Source organism: Hetaerina americana, unplaced genomic scaffold (genome assembly GCF_022747635.1).
Source record: "Hetaerina americana unplaced genomic scaffold, ioHetAmer1.1.p SCAF_8, whole genome shotgun sequence".
Lineage (NCBI taxonomy): Eukaryota > Metazoa > Arthropoda > Insecta > Odonata > Calopterygidae > Hetaerina > Hetaerina americana.
The window spans coordinates 6,704,605-6,721,626 of record NW_027287427.1 but is presented as its reverse complement, the minus strand read 5'-3'; the positions used below and the strand labels follow the sequence as shown (position 1 = coordinate 6,721,626).

Genomic DNA, 17,022 nt, shown 5'->3' with positions numbered 1-17,022 from the left:
CACTGAAAATTTGGCGATGCGAAAGGTCTACGCTAATCTCGTCCCTGAAGATCTTATGACGCACGACCAAGAGCGGAGTCGAGTGTCTGCTTGCGAAGATCGCCTGCAACGGCATCGCGACGATTCCCCAACCGCCTTCAGTCCCGACTTGGCACCAGCAGACTGTGTCCTATTCCCTAAAGTGATATCTTTGCTCAAAAGAATACCATCATTGAGTGGACCCTAAATTTCGTCAAAGAAGCTTGCACGCGTACCCTTAATGACCTTCCGGAATCCTCCGCCTACCAGGGATCCTTAAGAGTTGTAGAAAAACCGCTGGAAAAAGTGTGCCTTCGCTCAAGGGGTGTACTTTGAAGAATTTTTGAGGCACTTAAGAAATATCTTAAATAAATCTGTGCTCCAAAAATTTTTCCCGATACCTTTTATAAAAACCATGTATAACTAGCGTAGTATATTTTTTCCATTCTTGTACAATACCGGCGCAATCACAATACAGAATCCCTACAATAATTACCGTGACTGGTTCGCTTTAGCCTCAACGGAGTGGATAATGGGGATCCGACCAGTCGGCTCGGTAGAGGGGTCCCCCACCATTCAGGCAAACTTTAATTCAGTCGCCTCCGGGCATGCGTTGAGACAGGAGGTGGATTCTTGTGACGTGTGATTGTTTGCGGTGTCGTCGCGTCAGCATGGAGCGCACCGTCGAGCAACGCTACGCTGAGAAGTTTTGCGTGAACCTTGGGAAATCCGCGTTGTAGGCCCTTGAAATCATTAAACAGGCTTATGGGGATGATGCCTCAAGCCGCACAAGAGGTTTTGAGTGGCGCAAAATGTTTAAGGAAGGCCGGGAGCTCGTCCAAGACGAGCACCGCGTCGGACGCCCGACGACCGCTCGAACCGATGCTCAGGTGGCCAAAGTGAGAAAGGTTTTGGACTCTGACAGGCGTTTAACCATCCGCCTTTATCAGTGAGGAGACCGGTCTTTCGGTCGGAACCGTCCACACCATTATAACAGAGGACCTTGCGATGAGAGCAGTGCGCGCGAAGCTGATGCCGAAAGTCTTGAGCGAGGAACAAAAACTGTCACGGGTGGAAATATCGCAAGATATTTTGCACTGCGTCCAGGAAGATGAAGATTTTCTCGACAGAGTTATAACCTCAAAGGATAGCTCAAAAGGAGCCCAAAGGATATCAGTTCGACTCCATCGAGGCGGTTCTAGCGGCGACGACAAAGGCTCTCAACAGTATCCTGGCAACCGACATCCACCGGGCTTTTGACGAGTGGCAGACGCGCCGAACTAAGTGTATCGATGCAGGAGGAATGAATATTGAAGATTATTAAGTAATTGTAATGATAACTGCAATAAATTTTGATTTTCGGAACCAGTCCCGATACTTATTGTACGGACCCTGTATTACAAGTATACTTAAATCCTCACTTATTCATTCCTCACCCTATTTCTCCTATTTTTACCACAAAAAATCCTCAGGCACTCCATGCCCACCGCTTTTAGTATGGTTGGCATCCGGTGTCCCTTTTATATTTAAGTTTCACTTCTTTTTTCCCCCTAGAGGATAGGTATATAGCGCGTAGTATTTCCCACTGCTGTTTTCATCAAGTCATCATGGCCTCGGAGGAGGTTAACTCTTGCCTTGGCGAAATTAACCCCGTAAGCAAACACCATAAAACGGCCGTGTTACATAAACTGCCTCGAGAACTTGGACGTATGCGCAACACGTTTCGTCCGCTCCTGGCTCCGTATACTCCGTCCCAACAACTCTGGCCGTGCTTTAAATGCAGCCATTTCTGCATAAAAGCGGAGGAGATCGTTAGGGTTGGAATGAAGCTGCACGTCGTAATTGCTATGCCTCGCCATCTGCCGACGTCGGTGCTCCTGCGAGGGAGGGTCAGGTGGCGGTGGAGGAGAGAGACTTTCGTCTCTGAAACTCATGAAATTCTGATTAAACTGCACATTCATCGTCACTTTGCCAAGTATTTTATCACTTCGACCCCCCGGGCAAGATTTGAATAACTTGGTCAATCGCCGTTAGCGGATTCCTAGGCAATCGCCGCAGCCCGTCAGCAGAGTGCGGCCGGCACTCATTAAAGGAGATTTTAAGTGAGTGGAGGTGCGCATTCATTCCGCTACCCTAAGACCGCGCTGCTCTTCCCCTTTCATCATATCTCTGGGAGGCATCCTTTTGTGCAATACCTGAGTGTTAATTCGATGTGCTGCCATGTCTTTTATTTTGACCTTAATCTTTGAGCTTTGGAATGGAGTGTGCGTTAGATTTCCGGTAGTTCGCGTTTACTACGAGGGTCATCCGGAAAGTAGTACCCGTTCGTGAAATAAAGACACAAAAGTAAATATTAACAAACATAAAAAAATTTATTTGAAAGAGGATACTTTAAACTACTTCTCAACATAATCTCCAAGCAAATTAAGGCATTTGTCATAACGTGTGACAAGTTTCTGTATTCCTGCTGCATAGTCCTTCGCCGCCAGCTCATTGAGATACGCGAGGGACCCATCTTGCACAAATTTTTGCATAATGCAGATGGTGTTTAACAATTTCATGAACAATTGTTTGAGAAACATTGGGAAAATGCTCACAGATGTCATCAATTGTGACGCGCCGATCGTTCCTCACGAATTCGTCAACTGAGCTCACCAGTTGGTCTGTAATGACAGACGGTCTCCCCTGTCGCAAGTATGCGACATGGTTCTCCCTTCCTGGCTCCTCCGAATACCCACCCCAAGCAATCAACAACGCACTGTTGCAGGTGTACAACAATAGTATTCCTCCCTGGTTTTCCCCAAAACTCCCAAGCAACCAACGACAATGTTTCCAAGCGATCAACAACAATAGTATTCCTCCCCAGGGTTTTTCCCCAAAACTCCCACGTGACCAACAACAATGCTCCTAAGTTGGGTATAAAAGCCCTGATCGCGGGGCGAAAAGCAGTCAGTGGTTATCTGGCGGTGACCGGTAGGGCACGAAGCTTCGGCAGTGTTGCGCTTGTCGCGACAGCGTGTCCTATTCTTGACTCATCTTGGACGAGGGCTCCGCCCAGGTTACGTTCGTCGTGACCGCGTCCAACCTGCCTACACCCTTTCCCAAGTAAGGGTCAGTTGGTTATCTGGTGGTGACCGGTAGGGCACGATGCTTCGGCTATGTTGCGCTTGTCGCGACAGCGTGTCCTATTTTCTGACTCAACTTCGGACGAGGGCTCTGCCCAGGTTATGCGTATCGTGACTGCGTCCGCCCTGCCATACACCCTTCCTGACGGACGCGCGTTGGTGTACTGAGGGTCTAGCCATCCATAAATTGCGTATAACTTTGTAAATGGTGCATTTCAACTGTATTTTGTATAATAAACGATTGTTTGGGTAAGACTCGGTGTAGTATCTCTGACTTTCCCCGATACCCTTTGTGTCGCACCATTTAGGAACGCCCCTTGCGACATATTGGTGTCAGGTGTGGGGTCACGGTTGGACTGGTGATTTATTCAGTGAATGCGATAGTTATCATAGATTTTCATGTTCCCGTGTACCTTTTTAAATTGGAAAATTAGCCCAACCAGCGCCCACCATGGGTATCGGATAAACTCGGAGTATGAAAAAATAAATTAATTAAGCACCCTCAAAATTTTAACGTAATTAGTATTGGATTAAATTTCGCGATGGATGGCCTTAACCCTCATAGACTTGGTTACTATAACCCTTTTCTCGATTATCAAGGAACCGTCCCTGAATTTAAATTCGGCAATACACTCGACTTCACACCTTCGGTTAATGTGTTAGAACAGCCGGGAAGTAGCACGAGCCCCCAAAATGTTTGCGGAGAAGCTGCGCAAACCACCGCTATTGGCAGCCAGTTTCATTTAATTCCAACGTTTAGCGGTGAAGATGAGATTGGGGTTGACAAATTTTTGGAAAGCGTTCGTATTGTAAGTCATCTTAGTGGTTGGAATGAGGCACAGACCTTAGGAGTCGCTCAACTTCGGCTTGGAGGAACCGCCGCGGATTTTGTCTCTGCAAATGATCACATATTAGGTTCATACGCGGACTTTTCCATTAATCTCAAAAGGAGATTTTCCCTTAAGGCTTCTCCAATCATGTTAGAAAAAATATTTAACACTTGTGTACAAAAACCGCTGGAGAGCGTCGCAGAATTTTCAACCAGATTACGCAATGTCGCCCGTAGGCTACGCGAGTCATGGGGCGAGATTGATTCAGAAACAGCGAAGAGAATGATTGAAGGTAGACTTCTCGCGCAATTTTTAATTGGGCTGAGGGAAGAGATTGGCAGGTTTGTGTTGGTGCGTAATCCAACGAACTTGATTGAGGCAGAAGGGTTCGCAAGCGTTGAAGAAGCTAGTGTCAGAAATTATGCCGTCAATAGAGAAGTAAACTCACCACAACAGTCTCATGCGTGGTTGTGTCAATCACCCCCTAGGTGGCCGCCGTCTCCAAATATAACGCCTTGGTCAGGGATGCACGCGAATCCGCCAAATGTTGCAGGTTGGCAGTTTCCTGGGGAACCAATTAACTCCGCAGAGGCTGTCGGGAGGGGTTCCCAAGTAAGATCGGTTCCCCCGGTGCAAGGAAGGGCAACAAAGGATAATCACGGCGCACGCGTTTGCTTTCGCTGCGGTAAAACCGGTCACATTGCTCGAGCGTGTAGACAGAGTGAGAGGGGAACGAGGCCGTCTTTGTGTTTTAATTGTGGTAATGAAAATCATTTCTCTACAGATTGCCCGCTCGTGATATGCGGCATCTGTCAAAAGACTGGCCATCTTCCCAAACGCTGCCCGAGGCGCGAAAATCCCTTCGTGGCGGGAAACGCCGATCTCCCGACCGGGAGGTCGGGACAGATTTAATTCTAGCGGTCACTCCAGAAGCGGGATGGACAATAATAGTGAAAATTTTAGGGAAAGATTACAATTTTCTAGTGGACACGGGAGCAGCCGTTACCATCATTAATAATAAAAAATTTCCGTTTGGCCAATTAAAGATTTCTGATTACAATTCTCGAGTGCGAAGCGCGTCAGGTCATCCCTTACCAATCATTGGACAGAGTTGCGTGCCATTTTTGATCGAAGATAAATTATATCCCCATGACGTCTTAGTAGTGGATTTGGGGGAAACGAGCTACGACGGTCTTCTAGGCCTTGATTTTATGGTTCGTTACGGGGAAGGTATATCGTTCAATAAACGGAAAATAAGAATGGGTGAGGGACACGAGACAGACCTAAAATCTAATACCGTAACATCGCAGATGAACGAGCCCAGAGGCGCCCATGAAATTGGAGTTTCGGAAGAGGTCAAGGCGTTTGATTCTTTCATTTATAGTATAATTAATGGCAATGATTGGCAAATGGCCACGTATGATTTAGTATTCCTTGAGGAAAAAACGATAAGCGACACTAAAAACCAAAGTGCTCTTCCGGCAGAGATAATGAAATGTAACTCGCGAATAAATAATAGTATGGAGGGAAGTTGTTTTCAAGTAACGATGGAGGAATCGACAGCGAAGGACGATGGGAATAAGGATAACGGATCTCTAAATAAGGATTCACAGAAATTAGCAGAGGTGGCGAAGGCCGAAAGAGTCATAGATAGGGTGCCACCCGCGTCGCAATCAGGCTGCACCGCTAGGGACGAAGTTATTGGCGATGTCTTTGAGGTTTCCACCGACTCCCGGTTTGGGATAAAGGAGTTGGGTGATGATTGTGGTTTTCCGCCAGTAACAGAGGATCGATTTGTTGTCCCCCGGTGCGACGAAGTTATTGGCGATGTCTTTGAGGTTTCCACGGGCTCCCGGGTTGGGATAAAGGAGTCGGGTGATGATTGTGTTTTTCCGCCAGTAACAGAGGATAGATTGGTTGCCCCCTTGTGCGATGGCAAAGTTCGCGAAATTCAGACCGGCGCTAGTAATGGGATTGGCCGATCGAGCAAAATTATATTAGAGGAATCTATTAGAGTACCGCCGTTATCCGTTGTATTGTCGAAGGTAAAGAGTCAGATGGCTGAAGGCGAAGAAGTGCGAGTCGTGGAAAGCGAGAGAGATTTATTTATTCTGCCGAGTATTGCTTCGGTGTCACCTGAAGTCACCGTCCCCATATTACTTTGTAACATTCGTAGCAGCGAACAAAAGTTAAAAAAGGGCTATATAGTCGAGGTGGTGCCATTTCGGGAGGAAGTTCAGGCACCCCTCAGTAACTGGGTAGACGCTGAGGACGAAAACTTCTGGCCAGACCCTTCCGCGATGAAAAGACTTGTCGCGAGTCAATGTTAGTGAAGTTCCGTCCGAGGCGATGGAGCCTCATGAGGGGAGAGTTTGCATGGCAACACCCGAGAGTCTGGTGAGGAGGACCGGGACGATCCATTGGAAGATTGGTGGCTTTCCCCCGAAGGAGGACCCCCGGAGGAAAGGCCATCTCTCGCCCCCGCAGGACATCTCAACCAGCCAGAGGTTGTGGGATTGGTGAACCAGTACGAAGAGCGCCGGTTCCGTTGCTGGTGGGATGCAACCATGCGGGAATTTGAGGAATCCTGGGCATCCACCTCGCATGGACTCTCCTCAAAGGGATGCAGACCGAAATCCGTCGAGAACCCGTTTAGTTCCCCAGAGTCTCCTCATGTGTTCCCCTACAGTGTAGACTCCCCTCTACGCTTGTAGAGGCTAAGGTTGGCCCTAAAGGACGTAAAAGACATAATAAGGCCAGACAATTAATATATCGACGTCGCCGGGCTCTAAGAGTGCAAGCTTCCCAAGCCCTCACGCCGAAATAAGTGTTTGTGAATTAGGGTTAAGTGTTTCTATGTTCGAGATTATTAAGTGTTTGTGCATTAGGGTTAAGTGTTTCTATGTTCAAGATTATTAAGTGTTTGTGCATTAGGTTTAAGTGTTTCTATGTTTAAGATTATTAAGTGTACCCTGTGTTAAGTGTACCAAAAAGTAATTCATTAATTGATCTTGCTATGTTTGCCCTTAAACCAGCATTGGACCAATGGTTGATTGTTAATACAAACAATTTTGGACTCAGAAAGAAAAACTCTCCGTGTAAAGAACTTCGTAGTCGTTTGGGATTCCAAAGAACGTGATTATAAAATGTGGATTTTCTGTGTTAATTTTAAGTAAACGGTGAATATTTTAAGGCAAATACATCCGTATAAACAGAAGATTGGGGTTGCATTTTCTGGCAGGTATAAGATGCGCGAGTCAAATATATCTTAAAGAAGATTGCTCAATTGGCCGGTGATAAGGATTGGCCACTGCTGTACTGCAGACCGAAGAACTTCTCACTCTGTAACAAATTAGTTTTGTCCCTCTCTCCCGGCATTCTTCCCAGCTATCCCATGAAGCCAGATGACTCAATACTATGGTGATGCTAGCCGAGTATGGGGTGTTAACACCTTCTATCCCTGCTCCCGGTCTCCTAAAAAAGGCGACCCAGAGAGCGGAGCGAATGAATACACCAGGCTTGGCATAACGGGCGCCTGAGGAAGGGATGTTTTACCCCTTTACAAGGTGGCTCACGTTAAAATAGCGCGGCATTCTGGAAGGATTGCCCTGCTAGTCATTTTACTCATGCAACAAAGGAGTCAGAAAAATACGATTTTTGAGGCTCACCCCTTTCCGGCCCCATCAGTAGATGGTGATCAAAATATTTAATTGACCACAGATTCACTTTACCTGGCGGTGAGTGATTTCAAAATGCAATTTGTAAAAATTGCTCAGAGCTGTGGTGTGCACATAATTAAGGCCCCCTATGCAATTCACAGTTAGAGTGAGAAGCTCGGACGTTGGTATGACAGCAGGTTTTGAGAATGAATGGTCATGGGAGTTTTACTTTACCTCCCGGATGCTCAGCTGATGATAGCTGCCAATACCTGCCAGGAATAGTCAGCCGAAACCAGAAAGATATTATTCTTAACATGGTGAATGTGTCCAATAGTCCACTGTTCTCAAATTTGTATTGTGTCGTAAACAATTGTTGTTTTCAAGGGAAAAACTGATTGTGAAAAACTTTTCCTGCTTCCCTTGCTGTTGAAAATTTTTGGGTTATGTTCAAGTGCTCTATAATAAGTTTTGTATTTTGTATTTTTAATTTGTGTATGTTGTTTTCCTGGAATGGTTAGACCCTTGATTTTATTTGCTACCGGGGTAATGTCGCAAGTATGCGACATGGTTCTCCCTTCCTGGCTCCTCCGAATACCCACCCCAAGCAATCAACAACGCACTGTTGCAGGTGTACAACAATAGTATTCCTCCCTGGTTTTCCCCAAAACTCCCACGTGACCAACAACAATGCTCCTAAGTTGGGTATAAAAGCCCTGATCGCGGGGCGAAAAGCAGTCAGTGGTTATCTGGCGGTGACCGGTAGGGCACGAAGCTTCGGCAGTGTTGCGCTTGTCGCGACAGCGTGTCCTATTCTTGACTCATCTTGGACGAGGGCTCCGCCCAGGTTACGTTCGTCGTGACCGCGTCCAACCTGCCTACACCCTTTCCCAAGTAAGGGTCAGTTGGTTATCTGGTGGTGACCGGTAGGGCACGATGCTTCGGCTATGTTGCGCTTGTCGCGACAGCGTGTCCTATTTTCTGACTCAACTTCGGACGAGGGCTCTGCCCAGGTTATGCGTATCGTGACTGCGTCCGCCCTGCCATACACCCTTCCTGACGGACGCGCGTTGGTGTACTGAGGGTCTAGCCATCCATAAATTGCGTATAACTTTGTAAATGGTGCATTTCAACTGTATTTTGTATAATAAACGATTGTTTGGGTAAGACTCGGTGTAGTATCTCTGACTTTCCCCGATACCCTTTGTGTCGCACCATTTAGGAACGCCCCTTGCGACACCCCGAACGCTCATCGTCGTGTGTGTTCCCCCTCCCCATGTTGAAGTTGCGACACCACCGCCGAACAGACGACTCGTCCATTACATTGTCTCCATACACCTCCTTTAATTGGCGATGAATATCACATGGGCGAACGTTTCTTGCATTGAGGAATTTAATCACTGCCCTCACTTCACAACTGGCGGCGTTCTCAATTTTTTTAAACATTGTAAACAATCACAGAAACAACACAGGCAATGCTAGCGTCACGCAACTTGGCTCAGAGAAGGCAGACAAGCCACTGAAGCTATCTGACCTCGTCCAGCGGCTACTCGCGTCGTCAGCACTTCATGCGGCACGAACGGGTACTACTTTCCAGATGACCCTCGTATATTGTGCTAAGTTCCCCCCCCCTCTTTTTTTGTGGAAGGCTTGGAAACATTTTTCTGGATGTGTGAACTGGCGCGACGAGTATTTTCACTGTCAGGATCTCGCAAAGGAAAACTCGAGAAATCACATGAACCAACTCGGCGTACAGAAGGAATTCATCAAAATAAATTATTATTAAGCTCACTAGTCATAAAATTGGGTAAATAATCTTGTCTTTTATTGGAAAACACTGAGAAATCCCGATGAATATTGTTCATCTTTTTAAATGAAACCTAAAAAAATCAGCATTTAGGATGTAACCTGATTCTTACGAGGGTTGGCTGAAAACTAATGCACACATGCTTGTAGACCACAAAGAGAATGATCTTCAGAAGCACTCATGTTAACATGAGGAAGTAACACTCACCATCAACACGCATCCGCAGGTTTGAGGTCATTACATTCATCATGTGTATTTTGAGATGCACGAACGCTATTTAACTCGCGTTGACATAGCACCAAAACATGTCTCCATAGTCCCGCTTCTCAAAATACACTGGATGAATGTAACGACCTCAAACCTGCGCATGCGTGCTGAGGGTGAATGTTACTTCCTCATGCCAAGAGCCGTGCTTCTGAAGGCCATTTTGTTTGCGGTCTACAAGCATGTGTGCATTAGTTTTCGGCTTACCCTCCTACTGTAGGACCTCACTTGTATGACTCAAACCACGGTGTTGTGTCCCGTAATATTTATCCTATGTCCCTTGATGTGAGGTTAAAGGATAAGTTGTTTTCGATGTTTAATAAATAATTGTTTTAATATACGGTCATTTAGTACGATCGTTCCGGATTGATTTTTTAAAATGGATTTGGAAGGAAAACCAAAGCTGAGGTATTTTTGAGTTTCCAAAAATGACATCCTGGTTGTAAATTTCATGATAACCAGTGTGGGAACATAGTGATTCACAAAATTTCTCTCATCGCTTCTCCTTTTGATCGAGCTAACTTATTTTGAGAGCAGTCTGAGCTAAACATTCTTGCAAAACGGGAAGTGAATTAAAGTTTTGAGAATTTTGAACTCCGCAATTTAATGTTCGATATTAACTGATACTATAAATGTTCTTTCTATGAACGTAATTGATCATTTTAAAACTTCTGAGCGACGTTTAACAATATATTTCCGGGGATAATACTTTCCCTTGTCCCGCAATTAATATAACTCACCACGGGTGTTCACACAATAATGATTTCCAATATAAATCATCAGATTAGGTAGTACGTGTATTAGGTAGGACCAATTCTTTGTAACTTTGAGATTTTTTGGAGACTCTGATTTACGAATAACAGTTTGTACCCTTCCGTACATTTCATGTAACTGTCCTGTTTCGCCATTCGATGACCCACGCGCCCAGATAATTCTTTACATTGATTATGCAACATTTTTTGCTTCAAAAAATGAACCAAGCAGTCTCGCAAGAATACAAGGGTAATTACTCCAAATCATCACCTTTGAGTTGCACTTAAAGAAGGTGCTCCGGTTTGGGTCGATCGGGACGAGGATCGGTACAGCGTGCCTCCTTTAAGGAAGAAATGTCTCCTCTACGGACGAAATCTAGGGCTCTTTTCGGTGGGGAAGATTTTCAATACGGATGAGCCTTTCTTGTGTTGTTCTTCGTGCTTGGAGTCAACGTTTGGAAGTATATGCCATTTGAGAGTGACTTTCTTACCAATAGCGGGGCTTGACTTAGCTAGGCCGCTCCGAGTCCCTTAACCTTAATCAAAGGGGTAAAAAGGGTCCATATCTGCCGCTACTATTCTCAAAGACCATTCTCTCCAGTACTGCCTAAAGCCACACATATATATGGGTAAGGGTTTAATTCCTATTGGGTATCTTATGGCCCCACGGAAGATCAAAGTTTCAATTCCATGCGAAGAAATGTGAAAAATTTTTAAAGTTGCATCGAAGTAATAATTTCAAATTATTTACTCTATTTACTCACCGGAGGATTTCCAAACCCTGGCACGTGTATGCATGGTTTTTTCGTTAATCGTTATGAGGACATTTCTGCTCACCCCAAGCAAAACAACTTATCAACAGTCTTTCATTGCTGAGTGGAATTGACGCATTAGTCTTCCCTTTCAAGTGGGATCCACCGAACAGTGTTTGTGCCTCACGTATTAATCACGAGATGCGAAGAAGGTGAATCTTTCTTCATTGTGCTACGTGAGACAAGTTTATGTTTGTGCGCGAGGTTTGTCAAGAAGAGAAAAAAAATGGCGTCGACCAAGATATTATTTTTTCCTTGTTGATCTGATGTTGATGTTGATCTTAGCCGCAAGTATTTGGGATCCTTGGGAGAAAATTTGGCAAAATGAATTAGATAAAGTCCTGAGAAAATCTGCAGATTGTGTAAAAGTTTTTATAATAAAAACACAAATACGACAGGTCTCTTTGGGGATTTAGGTCTTAGGGGATAAGGGGATAAGCGAGACTTAGACTTTAAGAAAGGTTCAGAACAAACGATTTCAGCGACCATACTAAAGGAATTATAACGACCCCACACTACTTGGGTAGATCAGACCACAAAGATAAAATAAGAGAGATAGATTCCAGTACAGATAGATACAAATCCTCATTCTTTCTCAGAACAATCAGAAATCATAATAGTAAGAAACCGAAGTCATTTTAGAAATATTTAAAACATTGAATTTACAGGTCGGAACAAAATTAATCTTTGCAATAACATCAGATATATTTGTAGGCGCATGTGCATGTTAATTGGTAGTTTGAGTGTTTGTATATGTATGTGGATTTTGCATGAATGCATACCATGTTTTTTTGTGGATGGTATAAATTTGTGACTTTTGCGTACGGTTTTTTTTCTTAATTACGGGTGGTACCCAAACAACCCCCGCCACACGCCCTTGCAGCGGCTTGCGGGGTATTATGTAGAGATAGATGTCGTTCTTACATGGTAGTAAATAGATTTAGTACTGATTAGAATCGCTTTTTGCTGATGAGTTACTGAGTCGATCACATTGTTAAAGGTCGTCATACGGTCGTCATACATACGTGGAGAGGAAAATGCTTTAGTTCATATTTACGTAAAAGGTATCATTTTTTCCAACACGAGTGGAACTCACTGGGATCAAGAGAGTATATTAAGAATATGTGACCAAGTAAGGCATTTTTGCAAGTGTTACCATGAAAAACTTAAGTAGGCCGGTTTGTCAGATTATTTCAAGGACATGAGGTGAAATATAAGCTTTTTACTATATATGGTTTAAACAAACTGCATACATTTCTAGCCAGCATTTATCGTAGGTTCATTAAATTATATCAGCTTTCTTTTCTCTGCACAGCACATGTAACGCATAGCCTCATTAAATTTTTCTTAACCTTCATAGTTGCAAATAATACTTGAAGATATTCATGTAATGAATTGTACGAACGTAAATGGTTGAGAAAAATAATTGCGTGAAATATCGAAGGATATCAGGGGATTGTGCGGCTTTAGCGAACCTTAAAAAACAGTGACAATAAGATTACAGCAAATAGAGTATAACTTCAGGTGATAGAAAGGCCAACATTAGTATCCCTATCAGGTTGGTAGAGAGCCATAAGGCAAATATAAGCCGAAAGTAGAACATTGACCCGCTATCTCTTAATTTAATTATATTAAATACAAAACTGGATTGCGTATTAATTAGTTAATCGCATACAGGGTGCGATCCAAGAGTAATGCAATTATTTTTTAAAAGTAATTTATTGAACAAATTTGCACAATCACTTAAATTTCTTCTGAGTACTGTCCTTGGGCCTCTGCAAATTTTCCCAGCGACTCTGCCAGGACCCCGTATGCCTCATGGAAGGCGTCTTCGCGGACCTCTCGCAAGGTCTTCGTCACGGCATATACGTAAAAAGTCTTTCTTAAAAGATGCTGAAGTTATTCTATAAAAATAATGAAGTTAATGAAAATAATGAAACAAGTCGTGAATTTTGAATATAATAAGAGGGAACCCAGTACTGGAGTAAAGAGATCGCCTGCCGTGGGAGCGTGCAAGGCTTATTAAGGTCTACGAAGGAAGAGGGGATGAAATATTCCGGGTCATTTAAAACTGTGATATCTTAAAATATCAGATATTCTTGGATAGCCACGGACGGCACAGCATGAGGAATCGTCCCCCATACTTTTGAAGTTTGAATTTCACATGTCGAAGGACTCAATATGGACAGACCACTACTGTCTCCCATCAACGAAATATAGTATTAAACTCTTCGGCTTCTTTTATTTACCTACGCCCTCAATTTTCAGACTCCCTTGATGCGCCAAGCGTGAGCCCGAGCTAGACAATGCAAACTGCCGGCGGCGATGTCTCTTTATCTCTCCGCCTACTGCATAAAATCGTGCGGCACTTGAGCCCACACCTCTGCTTGTCTTCTTTCGCCCTCATCCCTTATATCCCATTCTTCTCCACGACTTTCGCCAAACATTTTTCCGCACCAAGACTCCCTCCACTCTGTTACACACCGCATTACGCCTGCCTCTCCTCCTTCTCCGTAATTCTCAACCCCCCCACACCCCCTCCCCATCCGCCCAACCGACGCCCTTCGCCCCCTCCATTCCTCCCACCCGACCCAACGGCGCGTAAACTGCCAGATGGGTCTTTATGGCCAGGACCCACTCGGGATCCACGGCGAAGAGATGAAGTGACGACACGCGTGCACATGTTCCGCCAAAACCATCCACCCACACCTAGCCACCCCCACCCCCGCCCCCGCGGCGCGCGAGCACAAACACACACGCACACGGGGGCACCTGAAGCCATCTTACTTCCCCCATCATGCACTCCGGAATCGCGCGCAAGATTTTCTCACTTTTTTACCCCCACGTCCTTCGCCTTGGAAGTTGTTTTTTTCCTCTCTCGGTGGGAAGGGGAGGATGGGAGGAATAAAAGCATGTTTCACGGTGGGCATATCAGCTTATGGCCCCCATATCCCACCGGTGAAGTACTTCTCGAGGAGAGAAATATTCTTGTGGGAGGCTGGTTGAGGGAAATTCTGAAAGAGGATGTGGCGAGTGGGGAGAACAAACACGTGGGAAATATTTTTACCGAGGGAGAAGTGAATGTTATCCGCCACGGATTAACCACTTCCTCTACTTTTTTATGTGAAGGAATTAATTTTTGTTTCATCTTTCGTTGTAGTTATTGTCCAGGGGATTGGTCTCCTTCATTGCCCGCCCACCCCCTCCCCCTCCCCCCCCCGAACCCCGAGGCGTTACGAATTCGGCAACGCGTTGTCTTCCGTCCGAAGGATGGCGCGCTTCATTTGTTGGGAAGTGTGCTGGGTCTCTTTAACCTTGGCGCGAAATATGCAAATCCACGGCTGTCCTCCTCTCTAAGGAGTGTGGTTTCACCGCATAAAACTCGATGTTGCCATAGTAGTAAATAAACGATGTTTGGCAAAACAAGTGTTAATTCTCATGCTTTGGACTCATAAAAATGCAGAAGATAATATGTATAAAGTGCATACAGCAATCGCATACTGCAAATAATTGTTACTAATTAGACTATTTTATTAAGAGGAGAGTTTAAAGTGAACTCGAGTCGTTAATACGGATTGGAAAAAACACTGTAGGGCCTACTTTTGTTCAAAGTCCAAGTGATGATTAAACATACAAGGCACAGTGTTAGTTATGCTAAAGTTATCTATAACATTAGCTAAAAGGTTACATAAGGACTTTTATAATATAGATATTATATAATGTATATATACATATATATGTATATAATGTATATATACACACACACACACACACACACACACACATATATATATATATATATATATATATATATATATATATATATATATATATATATATATATATATATATATATATATATATATTTATATAAAACAATTATACTTAAGGTTGGTTATACTAAATTTACTTCTCACTAAATACTTGATTCATTGAAAAAAGCTTTCAAAAGGGAAACACATTATTTAGCACCTAGTAAAAAAAGGCTTCTGATAGAAGAAAGTGTGAGAGATTAAATATCTTATATGAAGTCTTCAACAATTGACGTGGCAGTGGCGTGTTTCCAATATTACTCATTATATTATTCTTTTGTTTAAGTTTAAATACTTATAATGAAGCTTTAATCAATATGATTGACACCCCTTAGACGTACACTGGAGTATTGGCAAATTTTGAAATGATGTTGCTTTAATATTCCACGGTTCAAACATTTTAGCATCACAGCGAATTACCTTCATAGGCATCATGGATTCGATGGTTTCTGGCTCAACTTTGTGGAAGTTCATGCTCATTAAATGAAGAACGTAATGTAGCACGGTGAAAAAACTTTTCTTCATTTTAGCACTACCAGTTTCAACGCTTAGGCGTACCTGATGATCAGTGCTGACCTGACTAGCAGTGCCAAAATGAAGAACAGTGGAAACATACATTGTGTTCTTCATTTTATGGCCTCTTGGACACTGAAATTCGTTCAGTTAGCAAAACGCTTTGCTTCGTTTTAAAAAAACTTGTTATGAGTTTCTTTTGGGCAATTTTAAATTGAATGAGTGGCTCCTAGTTAAATATTGGAATCTTAGATTTACTTAGGTACTCGATATCTTCACTCAAAGTTATTCCTGAGTATATTATGAACAATATTTTCAGTTAATTTGTCTTTCAGATTGTTCCATGTCATTCTTATCCATTTATGCCCATCTCTATTTCCTAATCCACTCAGTATAGCGTTATACTACGTGGAAATACGTGGTACTCCATTATGTAAAACATGGGGAAAGTATATTTTGAAATGAAAACAAATAGAAAATTACATTAAAATGCAACAATAATTTTGCAGCAATACACTTGCAAGAATAAAATACAAACCAGGAAGTGATTATAAACATTTTGAGTGACGGTGGAATGTTTTACGCATGTATGCCATTCGTAGTTATCGCGTCTTGTCAAATTATATTTTGTTCCCATTCGAATTTCCCGCTTATTTTTTTGATGATCTGTCACGTTTCCAATAGATATATTTGATTTTTATAACTTTAAAACACAAAAAGTTTATCGTTTATGATTTTAAGTATCAAGGAAATTTATTATTGGTTTGAAACCTCGCTTAAATGGGCATTGAACTTAACCTACAGTAATACGTAATCAATTACCCAAGTTAGAATTAAAATAATTCATAATCAAATGTTGGATGTAAATGCACGTTTACTTTCCAATGCACGAAATGAATGGCAAAGAGCTCAGAATCATGATACTTCCAGCAAGGACATCGAATTCTCTTAGCATTTATTAAATGAGTCACATTGATACTAGGGTAAGAAATACTGTGCTTTAAATTCATTTTGCAATTTCTCTCGTGTTGAATTAAATGAAAGCATTTTGAATAGAGCAGATTTTTAAATTAGTTTTCTTGCACAAATTTCTCACCTATTTTAACCATTGTTCAAGATATTATATAAACATAGTAGATTTAATGTAGAAATAGCTGCAACGTTATCGAAATATAACTTCTGTCTACCCTTTATAATCATTATTTTTTCACGTTGCTATTCAGTGAGATGAAATGAAATGCAGCATGGCCACCTTAGAGTGTGAGAGAGAGAGAGAGAGCCAAAGTGCCATGGTTGCAACGTAACGACCCACCTTCTCCGGCATATATCCCATAACCGCCATATTTTTTCTTTCGTCCCGCCCTCTTCCGCTCTTTATTTGAAAAAAAACGACGACTCACTTTCTCTTTCTCTTCCGCTTCCTCCTTTCTCTT

General features: G+C 43.1%; 1 protein-coding gene across 1 annotated transcript in view; it reads right to left on the bottom strand.

The window, feature by feature from the left end:
* The window catches only part of Gycbeta100B (guanylate cyclase soluble subunit beta-1-like), a 148,385-nt gene that overhangs the window by 83,482 nt on the left and 47,881 nt on the right, over positions 1–17,022 (bottom strand). The gene's annotated exons all lie outside the window — the stretch shown is intronic.